The sequence below is a fragment of the Onychomys torridus genome, chromosome 23 (genome assembly GCF_903995425.1).
Source record: "Onychomys torridus chromosome 23, mOncTor1.1, whole genome shotgun sequence".
In the NCBI taxonomy this organism is placed as follows: Eukaryota; Metazoa; Chordata; class Mammalia; order Rodentia; family Cricetidae; genus Onychomys; species Onychomys torridus.
This window is the reverse complement of record NC_050465.1, coordinates 52,297,029-52,318,632: the sequence shown is the minus strand read 5'-3', so window position 1 is coordinate 52,318,632 and position 21,604 is coordinate 52,297,029.

Genomic DNA, 21,604 nt, shown 5'->3' with positions numbered 1-21,604 from the left:
TGGCAAAAAGGTCTTCATCTTATTTATCCTTTACTTTGAAAGGTAGTTTGCTAGGTATAGATCTGTTTTTATTTTCTAAGAAAAGTTATTTTGTTCAAATACATTTACAACAATCTCTTTGTTCATCTTAATTTTAAAAATCAAACAGTAAAAAATCGCCGCCTTTTACTCACCCACTCCTCCAAATAGGATCATTACTGGGTTGAGAGTTTAAAAAGAGGTTATTGCCATAATAGAACATGTTTCAAAAGTAAAAGGGAGAAAGAGCAAGTCCATTTTCCATAGGCTGTGATAATCTCACAGGTTTGTGATTATGGATACGCAAAGAAAACGTCATACCAAATAATGCCCAAATGCTTCCAGACAAGAAACAAGTTATCTGCCTAGTAGGAAGGGAAATGGTGACATTATGGGAAGTACAAAATTATTAGTTCATTTAAAAATGACAACTAGAGGAAATTAGAGAGAACAGAACCAGGGCCTTGAAAAGATTTGCTGGTCTCTGCTGGGCACCATCTGGAGACTAAATAGTTGGCACCGATTCCTAAAACTGCCTTTTTGTCTCTAAATTCAGAATTCTGGACACATATAATGATGAGATGGTTGGTTGCAAAGAGAACAGATGATCCAAAAGCATTTTGATTGTAAAGGGAAGGAACAAGAAAGAGCGTTAGGACACTAACAAAAATGTTGAATTGAGGCATGAAGGTGTCAAGTAAAGGGAGGAAATAAAATGAAACCATGAGGGTGTTGAACCTGGGACTGTGAATAAAAGGAGGGAAAAGTAATCACCGATTTTCCGTGAATGAGAAGAACAGGAATATAAGACCCCAAAGAGCAGGGGATTTGATGGTGTTCCTGGAATTAAGGTTCATGATGCATCGTGCTCTACTGAAAGATGCAGAGACAGATGTTGGTAGAAGAAAATTAGATTTAATTGCAAATTGTGATAGAAGTGGGGAGAAGAAAATCCTCTGTCTGTTTCCACCTTGCCTAGAGCAGTGTTATAATTGACGGGGAAAATGGAATAAAGTTAGGAAATAGGCACAGACTATAGCAGGGGCTCAAGTCACCAGAAGGAGGAGATAGGTCTTTTGCCTACTGCCAGAGGCCAAAGCTTTTGGGATTTTCCTCTCCAGTCTCAGCATGATATCCCCTAATCTCTAAGTAGCAATTATAGCAGGACGCTTACATTTTTAATTTTAATATTTCATGTAAAGTAGCTCAAGTGATAAGACACAGTATTTTTGTGGCTGTGGTTCAGAAAATGGGAAACGGTGTGAAAATGGTGACATTAATGTCAAGTCATTTCAAGGTTATTTGTGGGGAAGGTCATCTACATGTTGACATTGCCCAGCTGATGATGACTGACTTTACCGTCAGAGTAATGAAAGAGGTCTGAAAGCCACATCCCCAGGTCCATGGTTAGTGAATAAAGGTGGTCAAGATTACAGAGGCGGACATCCATAAAGACCAGGAAATGATAGCTTACCCAGTTCTGATGAAACATAGTGAAAGCACGGACTTTACTTTAGAATAAAAAAAAAATATTTAGGAGCCAGAAAATTACCAGCATCCCTCTCTAAGCCATCTTCCCGGAACCAGAAGAATAAAAAGCATCCCTCATGTGGGGTTGACGAAAAGAAGTATTTTTCAGAGAAAACCCAGCTTTCAAATAAATAAATGGGTGGGAAGTATTGTTCAGTGAAATGACTAAGGATAGGCAGCAGTGTGGGGAAAGCATGTGCTCTCTAGTTGTAAAAAGGGACAAAGCCAATTATGAAAGAGAGAAAAGGACTTGAGAGGATAATTACATAATGTGTTTTTAAGCTAGAAGATAATTGACCAAAGGACCTTGAATTTGGGTTGGTAGCAAATCGTGAGAAGGAAAGAACCATATTTGAATGTATTATCATCATGGTTACTATAATTATAAACATAGTGGATTTTTTTGAACTAGGAATCCCTAAACTTCTATTCATTACAGATTACCTAGTCTGTGGTATATGAGATCTCCTGGGTAAACTGGGGTTGGGGCCTACATGGGAGAGGGCTGGAAATGGGAGCATGAGGGATCTGGATGGCCCAGTTGGAGGAGGATGGGGGAGAGCAATGAAAGAGATATCTTGATAGATGGAGCCATTATGAGGTTAGGGAGAAACCTGGGGCCAGGGAAATTTCCAGGAATCTACAAGGATGACCCCAGCTAAGACATTTAGCAATAGAGGAGAGGGTGCCTGAACTGGCCTTCTCCTGTAATCAGATTGGTGACTACTCTAATTGTCATCATAGAACCTTCACACAGTAACCGATGGAAGCAGATGCAGAGATCTACAGCCAAGCACTGGGCCATGCTCCAGGAATCAAGTAAAAGAGATGGAGGAGGAATTATATGAGCAAGGGTGGGGGGGGGTTAAGATCACGATGAGGAAACCCACAGAGACAGCTGACCTGAACTCATGGGAGCTCACAGACTCTAGACTGACAGCTAGGGAGCCTGCATGGGACTGACCTAAGCCTAAGCATGTGGGTGACATTTTTGTAGCTTGGTCTGTTTGTGGCCCCTAGCAGTGGGACCAAAATCTGTACCTGGCACATGAGCTGGCTTTTTTGGAGCCTATTCTCTATGGTGGGATGCCTCCTTCAGCCTTGATGTGGGGGGTGGGGTGAGGGATTACTTCTGCCTCAACATAGTATGCCATGCTTTTTTTACTTCCATGGGAGGCCTTGTCCTTTCTGAGGTGAGGATGGAGAAGTAGAAAGGAGGTGGGTAAAGGGAATAGGATGAGAAAAGGGAGAGGAAACTGTGGTTGGTATGTAAATAAATGAAAAAATGAATAAAAAATAGAAGGAAAAAAGAAAAATCTGCCAGACATTCTGCAGGACACAGAGGAAATCAATCACTGAACTTTGTCAAGACTAGGTGGGCAGTTCTTCAAAACTGCTTCACAAAAGAGTCTGCCACATATTCTAGAACTGTAGGCTGAAGATGGATGCCCCAATATTGCAGAAGAACCTTGGGTGTGTTCAGGCAGCCAGGTTTCTGTCATTTCTATAGGTTTGGAAGTGGTGTATACTATATTTCCTGTTTACTCAGGTAATATTATATCCTTCTGGGGTCTTTGATGGAGCTGAAGACTAGGTAGTTATAGTTGCAGTCTTCCTTAGGTATGATAAAAGGTAAATTGCTTTGGACTCATCAAGATAGAATAAATATGGAGTATTTTCTCCAAGTATGTTAAATACAAATGGACTGGACATTATAAATGTAATTCTTACCTGATAATTGTTCTTATTGTTTATAGTTTCATTATGTTAGAGTTAAACATTTCCTTTTTATTTGAACAAAAGAGGAGAAATGTTGTGGAATGTTCCTTTACAATGTGTGAAGATATGTCACTGTGATTGGTTTAATAAAAAGACAAACATCCAATAGCTAGGCAGGATTTTCGGGGCAGAAAAAACACTGGGAAGAAGAAGGGAGTGTTGCCAGCTGAACGTGGAGGAAGCATGACATGCAGGAGATGAGGTAACCAGCCATGAGCTGTGGCAGCATGTGGATTAATATAAATGGGTTAATTTAAGTATAATAGCTAATTAGAAACAAGGCTAAGCTATTAGCTGAGCATTCATAATTTAAAAAAATAATTCCCTAGTCTGTGGTATTCTATTACAGTACAACTTGGTTTGAGGTTTGAAGACAGAATAAAGTTGGGAAAATCAAGTTACTCTGTAAACTGTGATATTTATTTCCTTGTATAAATTTGGTTCAACAGACACGCTAACTGGAAGAGGTGGGAAGCGAGGCATTTCATTTCTGACCACGGTGTTCAGGATCTTAGACCACATTATCAAAATTAAGAAATGTGTGGAACACTGAATTCTTTATTTTTTTTTAAACCAGAAAATTATACCTAGCATATGACTAATGCAGGGTAAAGCACACTTTGTGAAGAATCCCATGAAAAGTAGACTGAGTGGTAATGATCAACTGCTTTCACTATAGCCCCAGCTTCGGAAACTCTACTCTATAGTATCTTCCTATGGTGATTAATTTTCAACATGAGTTGTGGAGAGCACAGTTAGTCACAGTGCACATCAAATCAGTAAAGAACAGAAATCTACAAAAACAGAAGTTTCCTAAACTTTGAACAATCAGGAAAAAAAATCTCCAAAATACAGGCATGTAACACAATACAAAGGCCATTTGACTGAAAGGAATAAGTGAAAATAGGAGCAAACTGTACATATGCATCTGATGATAAATACAAGACCCGCATTGATAGCGACATTAAAATTTGGAAGCAGTCAGTCTCTGCAGACTCTGAATCATTATTGAACCTGCAGCAGCCATTAGATTTTTTTATATTGTACATGTTGCACCCATGACAATTCCCCCTCCCTCCCCTCCCTTCTTCCCTCCCTCCCTCTCCTCTTCTCTTCTCTTCTCTTCTCTTCTCTTCTCTTCTCTTCTCTTCCTCTCCTCTCCTCTCCTCTCCCCTCCCCTCCCCTCCCCTCCCCTCCCCTCCCCTCCCCTCTCTTCTCTTCTCTTCTCTTTCCTTCCTTCCTTCCTTCCTTTTCTTTCTTTCTCTTTCTCTCTTTTTCTTTTTGGTTTGTTTTTCTTTTTTTTTCTTCATAGCCCCTGCCTAGCCCCAAACTCACCATGCAGACCAGGCTGGCTTGGAATTCACAGATCCCCCTCGCTCAGCGCCTCTGCCTCTCCCAGCCTGGTGCTCTTTTCCTGATTTCTTGAAATGATTAAAACACATATTTATTATTTTAAATTAGGAAGACTATCTTTATACTGTGCAAGAAAATAATTTTAATCAAATAAGCAATGGAATTTATGGCTTAACAGACCACTGTTGTTGCAACCACATCTGTATGAAATCTTTATGTCTGATACTTCGTTTTAAAAGAACAGAAATATAAATTATCTTTTCTCTCTCAAATAAGACCGAAGACTCTTATTTCTTGCTGGTGCTGACAACATTTTGTTGCAGATTGTTTTGTACTTCAGTGGCCTCATTTAGAACTTAAAGCAAATATATAAATAAATATCCACATGTATTATGAATAAGGAATAATTAGATCATGAATAACAAAAATAATAGTTTGAAAAGAAGACTAAAATGAAGCATAACTTGCAAAGGCAATCATGAATTTTGTCTCAGTTATTTTTTCAGTTACTAGAAATCCTACAATGATACAAAGAATTTGAAATAATTACTAGGAAAAACTACTGATATATGAAAATTACCATGTAAACATTCTAAATAGACCCATGAAGAGATACTACAAAAAAATAAAAATTACATTTCTTATTTTGAGGCTTTCCTTTTTCAGAACATAAAACTAAAGAGATAATGTAAAATGTAATATAAGAGGCCCAAGTGGGTACGGAGTGGGTACAAGCGGCTTTACATTCAATGTGTATGAGAGAAAACAGTGTAACTGCTTAAAGAATTCATTTCTTTTCTTCCTTACTCAATATCTGGGTTATTACTCATTTTTCTACTAATACGTTGATATTTTCTCACACTTTGGGAGTGTGGTAGCTGTGGAAACTCACAACACAGAACAATGGGAAAGGGCAATTGCTACATTCTACCTCTGAACTGAGAGGTGAAAATAAGCCGTGTTTTTGAAAAAGCAGAAAGGAGACCTTGCGGATATCTCACCTACTATCATTGTTCCAGATTTCCAGACCATTTCCTTTATAAAATTCAGGGGAAGGGGATTGACTTCACAGGGTAAGATTGCCCAACTTTGTCACACCAATTTACTTGTCCGCCTAGCACAGACACAGTAGTCACACACTGCTCCTTGTCCTTTGCATGTTCCACCTCTACCTTCCAGCATTGAAGTGGGCAAAACAGGTAAGTTCTTCTCCAAAGATTTGCAGGCAGTGCACAGAGTCCATGCAGTGAAAGGGAAAAGCCAGAACAGACCAGCCAGAACCGTGTATCAGAGGAGAGAAAACACCAGTTGTGAGTCACAGCGGAGAAGAAGTAAAGAGTTCACTCAAAGACCAACAAGGGGCAGCAATGATACCAGAAGGTCATTCCCTAAGAAGGGTAGAAATCCAGGCTCAGAGGACAGTCCTTTAGTAAAACACAGATGGATCCTGAAGGCTTCAGGCATTTCTTAAAGAAGATAAGTTGTATCAAACTAAAAGACCATTGACCCTCCACACCAGAATGTAAACAGAACCTTGAAGTGCCCACAAGTTTCCTCAGTGAAACCAGGAGGAGTCGTTGTTCAGGGTACCTGAGTCTTGTCCCCAGTGGGCTGAGGTGTGACTGCCTCCTGGTAATCCCTGACCCAGGAAGTCACATTTCTGGTCACATCTCACAGGTGAGCACAATGTCTCTAGATTTCAGCTTTGACTGTTTCAAGCAGTTCAGTCTCACCCATGTTCAAATACCATTAAAAAATCTTTTTTATTTTTTTTTTTAACACTGTGGAAATTTTCAGTAAAATGGAAACAAATTGCTATAAGTAAACCATTTGTCACAGTCTGATTACTTTGCAGCCACTCTGGGAACACCAATTTGTCATGCTAGATCAAGATAACCACAGCCTGACTAGAGGAAATGGCTTTTTGCCTACTAGTTGTGATTTTTTTTTTAAATGTTCACCCAGAGAGACGTGCTCCATGGAGTCTACATATTCCACTCCAGCTGTGTGAAAGAAGAGGAAAGCTAAGACATTCAGAACAAATTGCACCATCTACAAGCATTTGCAGGCAAAATAATTAGCTATGGTTAAATATAAAACTCAGGGTTGTAGAAAAAATATACATTCAGAGTACAATAATTCATTGTATATGTTGAAGTGATTCAAATGAACAAAAGTGAAAGGCTTGTCACTCAGTTGAACAAAAGAATAGCGAACAATCAAATAAATGTTTTAGCCACATTAATTTCTTAGAATCAAACAGGCACTTGAGGGACGCTTGATGATTTGCTAGTTATTCTGTCTGAACGAGACTACAGGTTTGTCCTAGCCTCTGCACCTACATGAAAGTGGAGCAGGTTGTTAAAATCAGAGTGTTTGATAACTTACATTTTTAAAACAGTTTACATTAGCTTCAAAGAGGTGAGAGTCAGGCAAGATGCCTCCCTTGCTTTTTAACAGTAGCACTGAACATTACACACTAGGCCAGTAGGCCTGCCAGGGAGCTGGTACAGGCGGCACACATCAGAAAATCCTACCTAGCAAATGAATTTGGCAAATGCACTAAGCTTAGAGGTCTCCTTCTGTGCTTCTAAGCAATCAAAATAACAATGGTCATTTTGTTTCTCTCTGTGCACACTGCTAATTCACCCATTGTGTCATTGTTGATCATATTATTACATGTATTACATACAGGTTTTGCTTCGTTACTCTCATAGAGATGACACTCTTGGCTAAGAAAGTCAAGTGTTTTTGCAATGTGTCGTTTGTCTTGTGATATTTCTTGGCATGGATTTCCAACTGGATAGCTTTACTAGTCCTACAACTGGGTGTGGAATGACACTAATTTGAAAATATTTTACAGTGATAATTTGAAAGGATTGTCTAATGCATCAGTATTTTCTCCAGCACTTTGTATTCCATGCTTTAGAAGGTTTTGATTATATACCAGAACATGCCTTTTTGACATAAGAACATGCTTTCAAATTGTTTGACATTTTGCTTTCACACTCCTCAGGTATCATAAATTAAGAAAATATACCTATAATTCCATCAAATATTAGTGATGAGTATTTTTGGAAATTATCAGAGGAGTTAAATTTGAAATCTAAAGCATTTTCTAACCCATAACATTTTATGTACTTTGAGAATTGAGTTTTGGGTCTTGGGGTCCATTGGAGTCCAGTGGTTGGGAAGTATTAATGGAAGTGGAAGAATTTTTACAGATTGTAGTCACTGTTATTATATTAGCTTTATAACACTTCTCTGCAGACTGATATAGCATAGAAAGCGATCTATTAGCTATCATTATATGGTTTAATTTCAATCTATCATTACTTGATATCTAGATATTAGTATATGTTTAACTCTATCATCTATTCACCAATTTACTGGCGTTTTGACTACCAAAGATTTAACAAGCATAGTTAAAAGTCCATTTAAATGTTAGCAATTGATTCAAGTTCACAGTAAGATTTTTCCATTGAAATTGTTTTGAAGATTTGCTTTATCTATTAATCTACTTATTTTTATTTTATGTGTGTTGGAGTCTGTGTGCATTTATGTCTGTGCTTTATGTGTATGCCTGGTGCCTGTAGAGGCCAGATCCTTTGCCTTACAGTTACAGATGATTCTAACTCTTCAGATAGGTGCTGGGAATCAAATCCAGGTCCTCAGGAAAAACAGCCATTGCTTTTAACCACTGAGACATTTCTCCAGAATCAAGATTTATTTTTATAATAGCTTATGTGCCTGTGTTCAGGTGCCTGCTGATGGGAGAACAAGACCCTGAATTCCCTAGAGGTTGAGTTACAGACAGTTGTGAGCTCCCCACTCTGAGTCCTAGTAATTCTGGAAAAGCAGTAATTGCTCCTATTCACTAGGCCAACTCTCTTACTCATCAATTGAAGCTTTAATGGGTGACTAAATCATACACGACTATTGCTTTAAAGCAACCCAAAACATAGAAGTAATATAAATATTGGCTTGATTTCTACCTTACTAGAATCACTGTAGTTACACAAGAAAAACTAAATACTCAGTTTTGTCTTTTATAATGCTAAATTTAGGATGAATTTCCCAGGCTTTTTGACAATTTATCTTGAAGTTCTTAGTAATATTTAAGGTTCAAGAAGTTTGCTACAGCTCAGACCGTAAGAAACTTTTCTGTTTTTGAGCAATGCACAAAGTTTGCAAAAATGATGAAATAGTCGAAAATAGCATTTGACTTGCAGTTTACTACCTCTGGGTTCTTTTTTTTTTTTTTTTTTTCCGTGCCATATTGATCAGTGTACTTGCTGTGTTAGCAACAAAATTCCAGGCTCGTTATTCAGCACTATTTACATGGAGCCAATGGAGCTCATTTTACTTAGTTTCTTGTTTTTGCTTTCCCTTCTCATTGAAATCCACTAGACCATCTTTAAATTAGTAAGGTCTTTGGATGGGGCCTTCTGCATTTTGTGATCCTCAGCTCTGTCACTTGAATCATAGGTGGATGGGTAGTGGGAATAAAATGTATAGTGTGATTCTGTCACTCTGCTCGCTGAAAGCTGAATTTCCAGAACAGAATTGTAAGATTTTTTTTCTCAGTTGCAGGTTTCTACCCCATGTGTTGCACTCCTGATGACAATTTGGTGGCTTTCTGTCTGTGAATGCACTTGGTTCAAGATAAAAATCTTCACTTTTCCTCTGGAATCTGATTGCCAAGCATGCAAAAATTATTACTGATAAGCCTTTTCAAAACTTCCCTATAAAATGCTGTTCTGTAAGTTCCTTTGGTTAACTTAATATTAATACAACCCTATGCTTCCTCCAAAACTTAAATCACTGCAACTTAAGAATAACTCAGTCAGAGTTATCTGTTGCCAATCTCTTTGCACAGAGTATTTTAGATGAAATAAGATAAACACAGACTATCTATCTCCAAGATAAATTCCTTTTCCAACTGAAAACTTGATGAGACATATTCATTTCTGGTCTTTGACTGAAATAATCACATTTTAATAACTTGGAATTGGTCTGCAAACCTGATTTTGAAAATGACAGATCTGTATCTCAATGCACCTTGCATTCTCTCATTCCATCATTGGACCATTTCCTTGTGTTCCCACTATGCCTTCTTCATGCTTGTTGGCTGTGCTAAAGGAGAGCTCACTTCAATGGGCCAGAGCTCTCTAGCTTCCTAGCAGCATCTTCCTTGATGCCTGGAGCCCTTGGAGCACCCTCCTCAGAACTCAGGCATACACAACTGGGGTGCAAGGCAGACCTCTGTAGATGTAACCAGCTTGTTAAATAAGAAACACAGAACCAATTGCAGAGTTAAAAACCACGAGGTCAGAGCAACAGCAGAAAACCTTACCCTTCACTTCTGCTGTTCTTCCACCAGGAGGCTAAGCTAGAGAACTGAGACCAGACTAGCTGCTCCCTTTTTCAGGAATGGAACCCTGTAGGCGTCCCCTGGTTAAATGGAACTTTGCAGGCAGGTTTAGGTACCCGCCAGCCAGGGAAGAGGCTGAGGGAGGGAGCCACCCAGGCCTTTGGAATTTGCCCCATGTTGGGCACCAGATATTGGTGTAATTATTAAGGCCATTCCACATAGTTAAAAGGGAGGTTTATTTTGTGGGGTAACTTACAAATGAAGGGATAGGTATGTTGCAGGGTCTGGGAAAGGTACGGCACAGTCCGGTGGTGTTCTCTGGAGAACTCTGCTCGGTCTACCTCCAGCATCCAGGGTCCCAGAACCAAGAGAGAGACTTCCTCTGGATCCTGGGTCTTCCGCTTCCTTCCTCCGCCCCGCCTTGTAGGTGTTACCATTACCGAAGCCTCAATGGGGGTTGGAACTTCCAGGCCAAGGCTGGGATGGCTACCCACTACGGACCTCAACACCCTTCTTTCATGGGGAATGTTCATCTATTTCAGGGCAGTGATATAATACACATTCCTAGGAGGAGGCAACTTTGATACCAGCTCAATTTCATAACATACATGTTGAATATGCCTTCCCTTTTCCACTCTCCTAGGCCATCCTTTCTAAGGAAATTACCAGAATGAAAGTTTCTGTTTCCTACTCTTCTATTGTGGTGAACCCAAACTAATGCAGCTTCCTAATTTCATTTTAGAAAGGAAAACTCAAGTCTTAAATTTGATAGGAGATTATGTTCCTTCTTGCTACTAAAATATTTTTAAAAGGCTATATAATAAACACAGACAAATTATAGTTGGAATATTCTTGGGCATATCAGTTATACTGAGCTGAAGATCAAAGGTTTATTTTTAAAAATATTAATGAATGTTGGAATTCCTAAGTTACCAATCTTAAAATAAAATGGCCACCCAGTCTGAAAATAATGCTCCTTGTTTTAGAGAATCTTACATATTCTACACACACACACACACACACACACATCCTCCTACACATGTGTTTACAACTGAATAAAATAATGACAATAAAATTATAGCCTTTCTCTAGTGGATGAAGGGGCTCCTTAGCCTCCTTCTGGCATCACTCACATTGAGGAGTGTTCCAAAGCAGCTCCTGGGGCTGTATCCCTGACCTAAGTTAGAACAACTGTCAGTCATGGCCATATGCCGTTTCCTGCTGTCAATCATAGCATAGGCTGTTTCCTCCTTGTTAGGGTAACTTCAGTCTCTTGGAGTATCCCTGTCACTGGAGGTTTTTTCGCTACGTTCAGTCCCTCCTGGAACAAGGCCTGGAAACAGTGTCTTCCACCTCCAGATCTCTAGCACTCAGATGTCCTGAAAAGCTTACTGTTTCAGGGCTTTGCACTCTGAACCATGAAGACAGACCAGTTCAAGACCGAGCAGATACTCCTAGGCTGCTACTGACTTGGGGGTTCTTTCCAAATGGCTCCTCCAGCATGTTTCTTTTTCAAATCTAGTGAGGTCATTGTATAGGCACTTGGGTTTTATTTCCCCAAAGGAGTTAAGCTTTCTCATCCATCCAGGCTCTATGACTGTTTCCTGTTTGTCCTGTGGATCTGCAAAGCCAATGGAGTTCCCCTGGAATAATAAATGAAAAAGCAGGGCAGGTATTTTTTTTTCTGTGTTTCAGTCCTCCTTTTTCACACGTTACCATCAAACCATTCAAATACTTTCCCCTCTGAAATGCCCATGCCCTCTTGTAGCTGCCAAATTTAGGATATAAAGATGCTGCACAGCCCCATACACTTCCCTTACTTTGTCTGTACCTGCACTATTTATCAGTGATTAAACTAGTTCATTCATTCTAATTGCTTCACAGTACTTCATTGTACCTGCTGTGCAAACATCTATATGTGCTAAGATGGATAAATCCTGCAAATTTAGAATCAAATGAAAAAGAAAACATAAAATGATACTCACAGAGAGAAGCAATTTATGCAAAAACACACACATAACAGCAGGAACACAACCCTCTGGCTTGGATATAGTACACAGTCAAAATGTGAAATAAAAGCAGGCACAGGATCTGGATATGGTGATCTGTGCCTATAATGTCAGCACTCTGGAGGCAAGAGCAAAGGATTCACAAGTCCCAGCTCAACCTTCACTACAAAGTGAGTATGGGCTATCCTGGGCTATGAGCTAAAACAAAACAAAAAAAAACAAAACAAAACAAAAAAAAACCCCACAAAAACATGTAAGTAATTTTATCAGCTGTAGAAGTAATGGTCTTATTAAATAAGAAACACAGAGCCAAATGCAGAGTTAAAAGCCCAAGAGGTCAGAGCAGTAGCTAAGAGCTGAGACTTAAAACCGCCTTCTTATCATCCGCTGTTGCTCCCGTTCTTCCCCTGAGAAAGAGACCTACTTCCTGTGTGTCTGTCTTTTTATTGACTTTCTGTTCTGCCTTCTCATTGGTCATAAACCCAACCACATGACCTCCTTGTCACTGCCTGTCTATACAGACCTCCAGGTCTCTATGGTTGGTATTGAGATTAAAGGCGTATGTCTCCATGCTGGCTGTATCCTTGAACACACAGAGATCTGTCTGCCATGTGATCGGGATTAAGGGTGTGTGCTACCACTGCCAGACTTCTGCTATGGCTTGGTATTAGCTCTGACACCCAGGCACTTTTATTTATATTAACATGCAAATAAAATCACACTTTAGCAGAAATAAAATATCACCATAATCAGCCCTTCATAGAAACGGCCCATAGAAGAATTGAGCAAGATAATACTGGAGAGGTAAATACAATATTTTAAAAAGAGAGGGAGGGTGGAATGAAGGGGAAAAAAAGGACGAAAGAAGCAAGGCATGAAGGGAAGGACAAAGCGAGGGAGTAAAGACAAAAAGAAGGGCAAAAAAAGAAAGAAACATTGAAACAAATAGTGTTAAATATTTTTAAATTTTGGTGAGTAGTACGTGTATGGTATATATTTTCTGACTAATTTTAGAGTATATATATATATATATATATATATATATATATATATATATGAAGTATTATTTCATATTCTATAAGAATCAAATGACAAAAATATTGTAAACTTGTCACCTTTTAAAACAAATTCTGGTACTTTGTTAAGGGATGTTGTTTTGTATGCTGTGATATGTGTTACTCTGATTGGTTGATAAACAAAATGCTGATTGACCAGTAGCCAGGTAGGAAGTATAGTCAGAGTGAGAGACAAGGAGAATTCTGGGAAGTGGAAGGACAGAGTTGGGAGTTGCCAGCTAGACACAGATGAAGCAAGATGACAAGGCAAAACTGAGAAAATGTTCCAAGCCACATGGCTAAACATAGATAAGAATTATGGGTTAAGTGTAAGAGCTAGTCAGCAATAAGCATGAGCTAATGGCCAAGCAGTTATAATTAATATAAGCTTCTGAGTGATTATTTTATAAGCAGGCCATGGGACTGCAGGTGCCTGGTGGGGCCAGAGATACTTTCCATCTACAGTACTTGCTTAGAATTGTACTTCTCATGGATGCCTATTTGGAAACATATACTTTAAAATATATTTTTCCTATCCTGTTTGAATTCTTTTCTGGTATACCTTTTAGAATTTTGTTTTATACATATGGGAGTTATATTTACATGTATATCTGTTGCCCACAGAGCCTGAAACTAGAATTACAGACAGTTGTGAGCTGTAGGTGCTGGGAATTGAACCTGAGTCCTCTGGAAGATCAGCCAGCATTCTTAACTGCTAAATCATTGTCTCAGGTGCTTCTTCACTTCTTTGTGCTTTGGCAGAATGAAGAGCCAACTGCTTTGTTTTGTTTTTTAATTTTACAGTCTTTCATTATAAGAAACCATTATAACTCAGTTTTTTTCTCCAACTTTCACCTAAATAAAGAACTAATGTCCTCTGAAGTCAATAGGAGAGAGTATGCTATGCTCCCTCATGCCAATGTTTGACAATGACTGAGACATTCTGGGGTATGGCAACTGGCAGCCAATAAGTAGGGGTCATAGATGCTTCGAAAAACTCTCCAATTCTTAGCTCCCATAATGAAGAGTTACCTGGTCTAAAATATCAGTGGTAGTGAGGTATAGAAAATTCTAACTTAACCTCCCATATTTTCCAAATGTACAAACATCTAATTTGAGCTTGGTACATTATATTGTTTGGAACAATAGTCCCTCAAATGCATATAAGTCAAAGTCATTTGTTAGGCTTAAGAAAGCTTGCTGTGCACTTATGTGGTTCTATCTAATATACCAAGGAAGACTTTAACTTTTTTCTCACAATAATGCTATGGGATTTCAAACTAAATAAATTAATATATATAGTATGTATGTATGTATATGTAGTATATTTCTTTCATGAAATAATCTTGAGAACCCAAGTGTCATATAGTTTCACAGATAACTGAGATATGGTTTTCCTGGTACTAACATTACTTGTTTTGATGGTAATTTTTGATTTTGAAGTTAATTGGATTGTTAAATATCTGGTAGATTAGTAAAGAACAACCTGTATGACTCTTCAAAGCCCCTTCAGAAATAATAATATCACGAGGGCTCTTGTCTGGTGAATGGCTCAATTCATTGATGAATTCAAATTCTATTAAACAATGCCGGAACTGTAGAAGTTGGAGCTTTGTTGGAAGAAGAGAGTCTCCAGGTGGTTCCTCCCTATTGCTGCTCTGGTCTTTCTGAGTTAGACAGCATGACTCTAGTCCATCTTTACTCCAAGATGATTAAAACCACGAGGGATGGATTCTCAACAGTTTAATGGTGAGTAGAAATGGAACCTGAGAAGCGTAACAACCCTACAAACAGAACAAAGTAGACAGCTTCCAGGGTTTTTGTTTTACTGCAAGTGAGTGGCCTGCCTGCCTCATTAATGGCATAGATGGTCTTATGAGCCAAGTTTTACTCTGAGATTCTACTGCTAACATCTAGTAGGTGAGTGCGATCCTTTTCATCTGTTCTAGATCTATAAAATAATATCTCCCAGAACCTGAAATTAGGCAACTAAGTTTTATACTTTTTTAGTTTTATACTGTCTATATTTGTGCAGTTTAGCCTGTTAGTTTATATAAGCTTTACTCAAAGTTATTATAGCTAGTTTTCCTGGTCCTGCCTGGCCACACTCCCAGTTAAAAGTGAGTCCTTAAGCAATCAAAGTGGATGATACCTCTCTGTCACAACTAAAAGTTAGGAATAAGAAAAGGATTTGTCACCCTGCAACTATGCATTTTTTTCTGTCCAAGATTTTTTTTGGTTTTTGTTTGTTTATTCATTTTGGTTTTTCGAGACAGGGTTTCTCTGTGTAGCTTTGTGCCTTTCCTGGAACTCACTCTGTAGCCCAGGCTGGCCTCGAACTCATAGAGATCTGCCTGCCTCTGCCTCCCAAGTGTTAGGATTAAAGGTATGCACCACCACTGCCTGGCTGTGTGCAAGATTTTTAAGATATATTGTTACAAACGTTATTCTCATTTTGCTGGAAATATCTACTACATTTCTTTATTTTCACAAGTTTTGTCTTATAATATGTACATGCAACCAGCAATAAAAGTAAATGCCATAGTCATATAATCCTAAGAATGTGAATCAATAAGCAGGCTGGCAAAAACATTGTGCATTAACCAGTGAAGTCCAAAGGGAAATCGGATCTCATACTTTAATGTAATTTGGCATATTTATTTACTTGTCTTAAAAACTGGGACAATTGTTAGTCTTTTACTGCCTTTAGATAAGTGCTTAATTAAATACATTATAGAATGGATGTTATTATCTCAAGATAATATTAATAGAGCCTTAGTCATTAACCTACTTGTTGGCATAATCTGTGATTTGGATTGAGTATAAACTAAAATGTATCACATAATTGCTGTGGATATCGCTCTGTATAAATAAAATGCTGATTGGCCAGCAGCTAGGCAGGAAGGATAGGCGGGACAAGCAGAGAAGAGAATTCTGGGAACAGGAAGGCTGAGTCAGAGAGACACTGCCAGCTGCCGCCATGACTTGCAAGCCATGTGGCAAGGTATATATTAATAGAAATGGGTTGATTTAAGATATAAGAATAGTGAGCAAGAAGCCTGCCACAGCCATACAGTTATATAAGCAATATAAGTATCATGGTTGGGTCTGAGCTGCTGTGGGACTGGCAGGTGAGAGAGATTTGTATATATATATATATATGATAGCCAGGAAATAAGGAAAAAGAAAGAAGCAAACTCTGAAAGGCACATCTGTAGTTGTAGGAGTTTTGACATTAATTTGCTGAAAAAAAGAGACAAACCCTAGGAAATGAAATCACCCTATGTCTCACAGAGAACTGCCTGTCAAAAGATCCTTTCTATTTCAAAATGGGCTCCAGTATTATGCCAGCAATGCCTATTTGAATCTAACCATCTGAATTCCACTTACCTTACACATTTGGATTTCCTATGAAAGCCCTTTATGTTTGCAGATTAAGGAAAACATCATTTGCTGCAGATCATTATCAGCTAAACACTTTCAGAATTCACAACTCAGTCTTGTCCATTTATTCTAACATCTTTTCTCCTTCACAGTTGGTTGAAGTTATTGAAATTCATTTTAATAACCCAGAGGAGAACAATATTAATATTAATTTTCATTCTGAGTATTGTATAAAAAGATATTTTCCACGTTATTAAAAGAGAAACAACTGTTTAGCATATCTAAATGAATAATATGCAATTTATAACTGAGTACAATAGTAATCATGAAGAGCTACAAAATGGTATTATTCTCTTAAGACCTCCATCAAACCATTCATAGAAAGAAAATATGAAATGTAAGCAAAAGTGTTCAGACAGCCGTGCATAGATGCACATTGTAAATACCTCTATTCAGTGTATTAAGGATCCAGTATTGTCTATCTAAAATTCTGTGGTTGTTTCAGCACAGACCATTGTCTTTAAGCTATAACGCATACCACTTTTAAGAGTTAAAGGAAATGGAGAGCATGAAAAAGCTGTGAAAGCAAGCAGGCTAATTTGTGGTAATACTGAACTGAATAAAGACTGATTTCATCAAAGGCAGATGGGAAGATATTTCTGGTTTTTCAAATGTTAATGAATAAATAGCATTTAATTTCATAAATTTTCAAAGTTATTCTGAAGATAATTATTTCATAAAATTTTCTCATTTCCACTGTATACAAGCAGCTGCACCGAACACAAGAAAAGCTGTGTGCGTGTGATTCGGGGTGGGAGGTCATAACTCATTATCATAATTCAGAGGAGATGTCTACACGCTGTGAAAGTTATCTAGGAAGAAGCCTCAATGAAGAAAGCATTCTTTTTCTGTCCTTGTTCGAAAAAGACAGGCAAACTTGGCTCATTTTCACAAAGAAATCTGTCATTCTGAAGTAGCAGTCCTAACTTTCGCCTTTTTCAAAAGCCCATTTTGAAGGACCAGACCCTACCGTCACATTTTAAAATGTTTTTCTGTGATACTGTTACAGCCATTGTTGGTTGTTAACTTGACTATCTGGAACAAACTATAATCTCAAAGAGGAGGGCACACCTCTGATCCAGATCGTGAAGCAGGTAGACAAGGTGCCTTTGATCTGGGTCTTGAGGCGGGAAGAAACAGGCTTGTTTCTGATTTTGAGGTACAAAGGCATGCCTTTAATCTGGGACACACCTGCTAGAAGCCTATGTAAAGACAATGGAAGAAGGAGGGGTTTGTTCTTCTTTGCCTGCACCTTGCTAGCACATACATAGGAGCCTACTTCCTTGGGATTCCAGCATATACAGAAGACCTGCTGAAACACCCATCCTCATGGGACTGAGTAACTACTGCATTCTTGGACTTGTTTTTCCACAGCTAACAATTGTTGGATTAGTTGGACTACAGCCTGTAAGTTATTTAAATAAATTCCCTTTAGACATACATATGTACACACACACATACACAGAGACAGAGAGAGACAGACAGACACACACACACACACACACACACACAGAGAGAGAGAGAGAGAGAGAGAGAGAGAGAGAGAGAGAGAGAGAGAGAGAGATTCATTCCATAAATTCTGTGTCTCTAGAGAACCCTGACTAATACAGATAGTTTTAATGAGAATGGCCCCCATAGGCTCATATATCTGAATATTTGGTTCCCACTTGGTGGATAGTAAGGAAAAATTAGAAGGTGTGGTCTTATTGGGGGAAGTGTGTCCTTGTTGAAGGAAGTGTGGCTTTATCAGAGGAGGCATGTCACTGACAGTGGGCTTTGAGGTTTCAGAAGCCCACACCAGTCCCAGTCTCATACTCTCTGCCTGCTGCTTATGGCTAAGATGTAAGTTCTCAGTTACTTCTTCTGTGCCTTATGCCTTGCCTGCCTGTCCACTACCATGCTCCCAACCCACAGTCTATGCCGTGGTGGTCGTGATCTCACCCTCTGAAACTGTAAGCAAGTACCCAGTTAGATTCTTTACAAGTTGCCTTTGTCATGGTGTCTCTTCACAGTGAGAGAACAGTGACTAAGACATATTCCCACATTCCATGATGGTAAGAAAGAAGATGGGTCCCAATGGTAACCCAAAGTCCAGCTCATCATCCTCATCCTCCATGGATAGCTAGGCATCAATGAAATGAATGCTTAACTTTTACAGGGTTTCTTTCACCCTTTGAAATATCTTGCTGCCTTAGCAAAATGGTAGATTTTTCCCTCCTCCTGCTCCTCCTCCTCCTCCTCCTCCTCCTCCTCCTCCTCCTCCTCCTCTTCTTCTTCTTTTTTCCATCTACATACTCTGCTTACATGGTGCTTTTCAAAGGCAACTTGTCATTCAGCAGCTCTTCTCTAAGGAAGCTCATGGTGTAATAATTAACAGAGGAATTAGTCTCCCAGAAATCAAGGTAAGTCTTTTGTAAATAACTCTCACAAGACTTAGTAGAAATAACCCATTTCAGCATTCACTTATTTAAAGCTTGTACTTTTTTAGTAACAAAAAAAATTGAAGTAATTATCTTGGTTTGACTTCTCAGTAAAATATAGAGGCTTTCTGGGAAGAAACGGTGCTGGAATTGTGGGTTTGTTTGTTTTTTTTTTTCCATTTGCAAGAATGATATTAGAGTTCAATGAACAAATTTCCACTTAAGATGGAATTAAATAAAAAGTATTCCTGCAGTCATCACAAAGCAAACACTAATAATTTTAGGGCTCAATTTCCTTAAAATATGAAATAATTTTAGGTTGATGTACAAAAGTTTCCTTGTAAATGACTTCACTTGCAATTTATTCATGGGGAAGCATTCATCAGCACCAACTGGCTTCTCAACAATGAACTGCACAAGAAAAACAGACAAGCAGCAGCAACACAGGAGGAAGTGCACTTTAATGATGGGGAACGGTAACAATGTACAGTCTACGCCACCTTTTTCTATTATACACTCAAGTTTCTTAGAAGACAGTGCATGTGGGTATTGGAAAGTGAAATACAATGGCAGATACCAGGTTACTACACTCCCTCATACAATTGAGCACTTTAATCTTAATCATTTGTATAAAATGAACTATGGATATTTTTTAAAATAACACCTATTTCCTGAATACACGTTACTTGCTTTGCAACTGAACCTATTTATTTTGTACTCGCCTTCTATGGAATAGTCAATACTGTTAAAATATTTGTGGTGGTTTTTAAATATTAAGATTGCTTGAATGCTGGCAACTTGGGTTCATAGAGATCAACATTTCAAATAAGGTTCACAAGTTTTCTGTCTTCCGCAAATAGAATGTGCTTCATGGGCTTCTGAGGAGAGACCTATGGTCACCTGTGTGGCAGCACATGCTCGGCTCGTATGACTCTGGCTTTTCTCTGTAAGTTTAACAAGTTAATTCAGAAGAATGATCTCTCCTATGCTTATTCCCTCCTACTCAAGGATACTACCTTCTTTTTTCCATTTCCATTGGAAACAAACTGTCCCAAATCCTGGAACTGTAAAAGAACTTCAATTATCTTAAAAGTTGATCTTTTAGTTTTGTCCTTATCTTGCCTGAAAAAATGTATCTCTGCCCACTCAGATGAAGCACATGTAATGTGAGTTCACATTTTCTACTGAGACACAGTACGGCAGCTTTCATATCAGCCATTATATTCATTAGATAAAAAAGATAAGAGGACCATGATCCTTTAAGAGGAAGGCAGAAAAAAAATCAGGACACTCAAATTATTTGAAAAGAAGGAGAGTAGAAGGGTCACTGAATATCATTTTAAGGTGTGTTACTTTTGTTTATGTTGCATTTGCTTAACTCTGTGAAGCTGTGTTACTGTGTCTGTATAAAACACCTGATGGTCTAATAAAGAGCTAAGCAGCCGGTAGTGAGAAAGAAATAAGCGAGGTTGGCAGGCAGGGAGGATAAATAGAGGGAGAAATCTGGGAGAAGAGATCTAGGAACAAGAGAGAAAAGGACTTCAGGGGACATCCACGCAGCTAAACAGCTAGACAGCGAGACATAGAGTAAGAAGGAAAGAAAAGGTGTACAGGAACAGAGAAAGATAAAAGCCCCGAGGCCAAAGATAGACAGGATAATTTAAAGTAAAGAAAAGCTGGATAGAAACAAGCCAAGCTAAGGCTGGGCATTTACAAGTAAGAAAAAGCCTCCACGTGTGATTTATTTGGGAGTTGGGTAGTGGGCCCCCCAAAAAGAGTAAAAGAGCAAAATCTAACAACAACATACAAGAGAGTAGATAGAATTGTAGGGGCTTGAAGAAGAACAGAAGGAAGCTCAATCTTTCTGAAAATGGTAAAATCTTACTCTAGGAAGGATGTTTGTAGTGAGCTCTAAATATCTATTCTTTCAGAAAGTTGTGGGAGACAAGGAAGGTTTAGCTCTATGCCCTTGAGCTGGAATGAATGCTAGATGAGAAAAATAAGAGTGTGTATGTATACTATATGCATTTCCCCAGAGGGTTATAATCTTTCCTCCACCTATATATGACAAGGTTAGCTTAAACCAGAAAGATATTAATAATGATAGTTGATATATTTTATAGAAGAAATAGTTTTGATAACTTTATATGTAATCATTTTCACAACTCTCATAATAACTTGTGATAAACACCAGAATTACCTATGTTCTGCAAAATAACTACCATGGTTAATCCAATGACTCATGGAGCAATATGAGTTTGAATCTATGGTATCTTATCCTAGATATTGAACACAAGCACTATATTATAGTGTATATGGCTCATCTTTTTAACCACAAAACAGGCATATCTGTAAACTACAAAAACTCACTTGTAAGTAAACACAGTCCCTGGCTTCTGTTTTTGGTTCCCCATATTTCTTAGTTATGGCTAGAGGTTGAATATAAATGAAAACAATCTATAATCATAGCTCACACCCCACATTACACTAACAGCTTGTCACCTGGGACATAGAATAATTCAACAGAACACTGGATAGAGACTTCTATGTACACATGATAATGTCTTCATGAACCACAGGAAAAAAAAATTGCCATTGGGCTGTTGGGATGTCTATTATGGA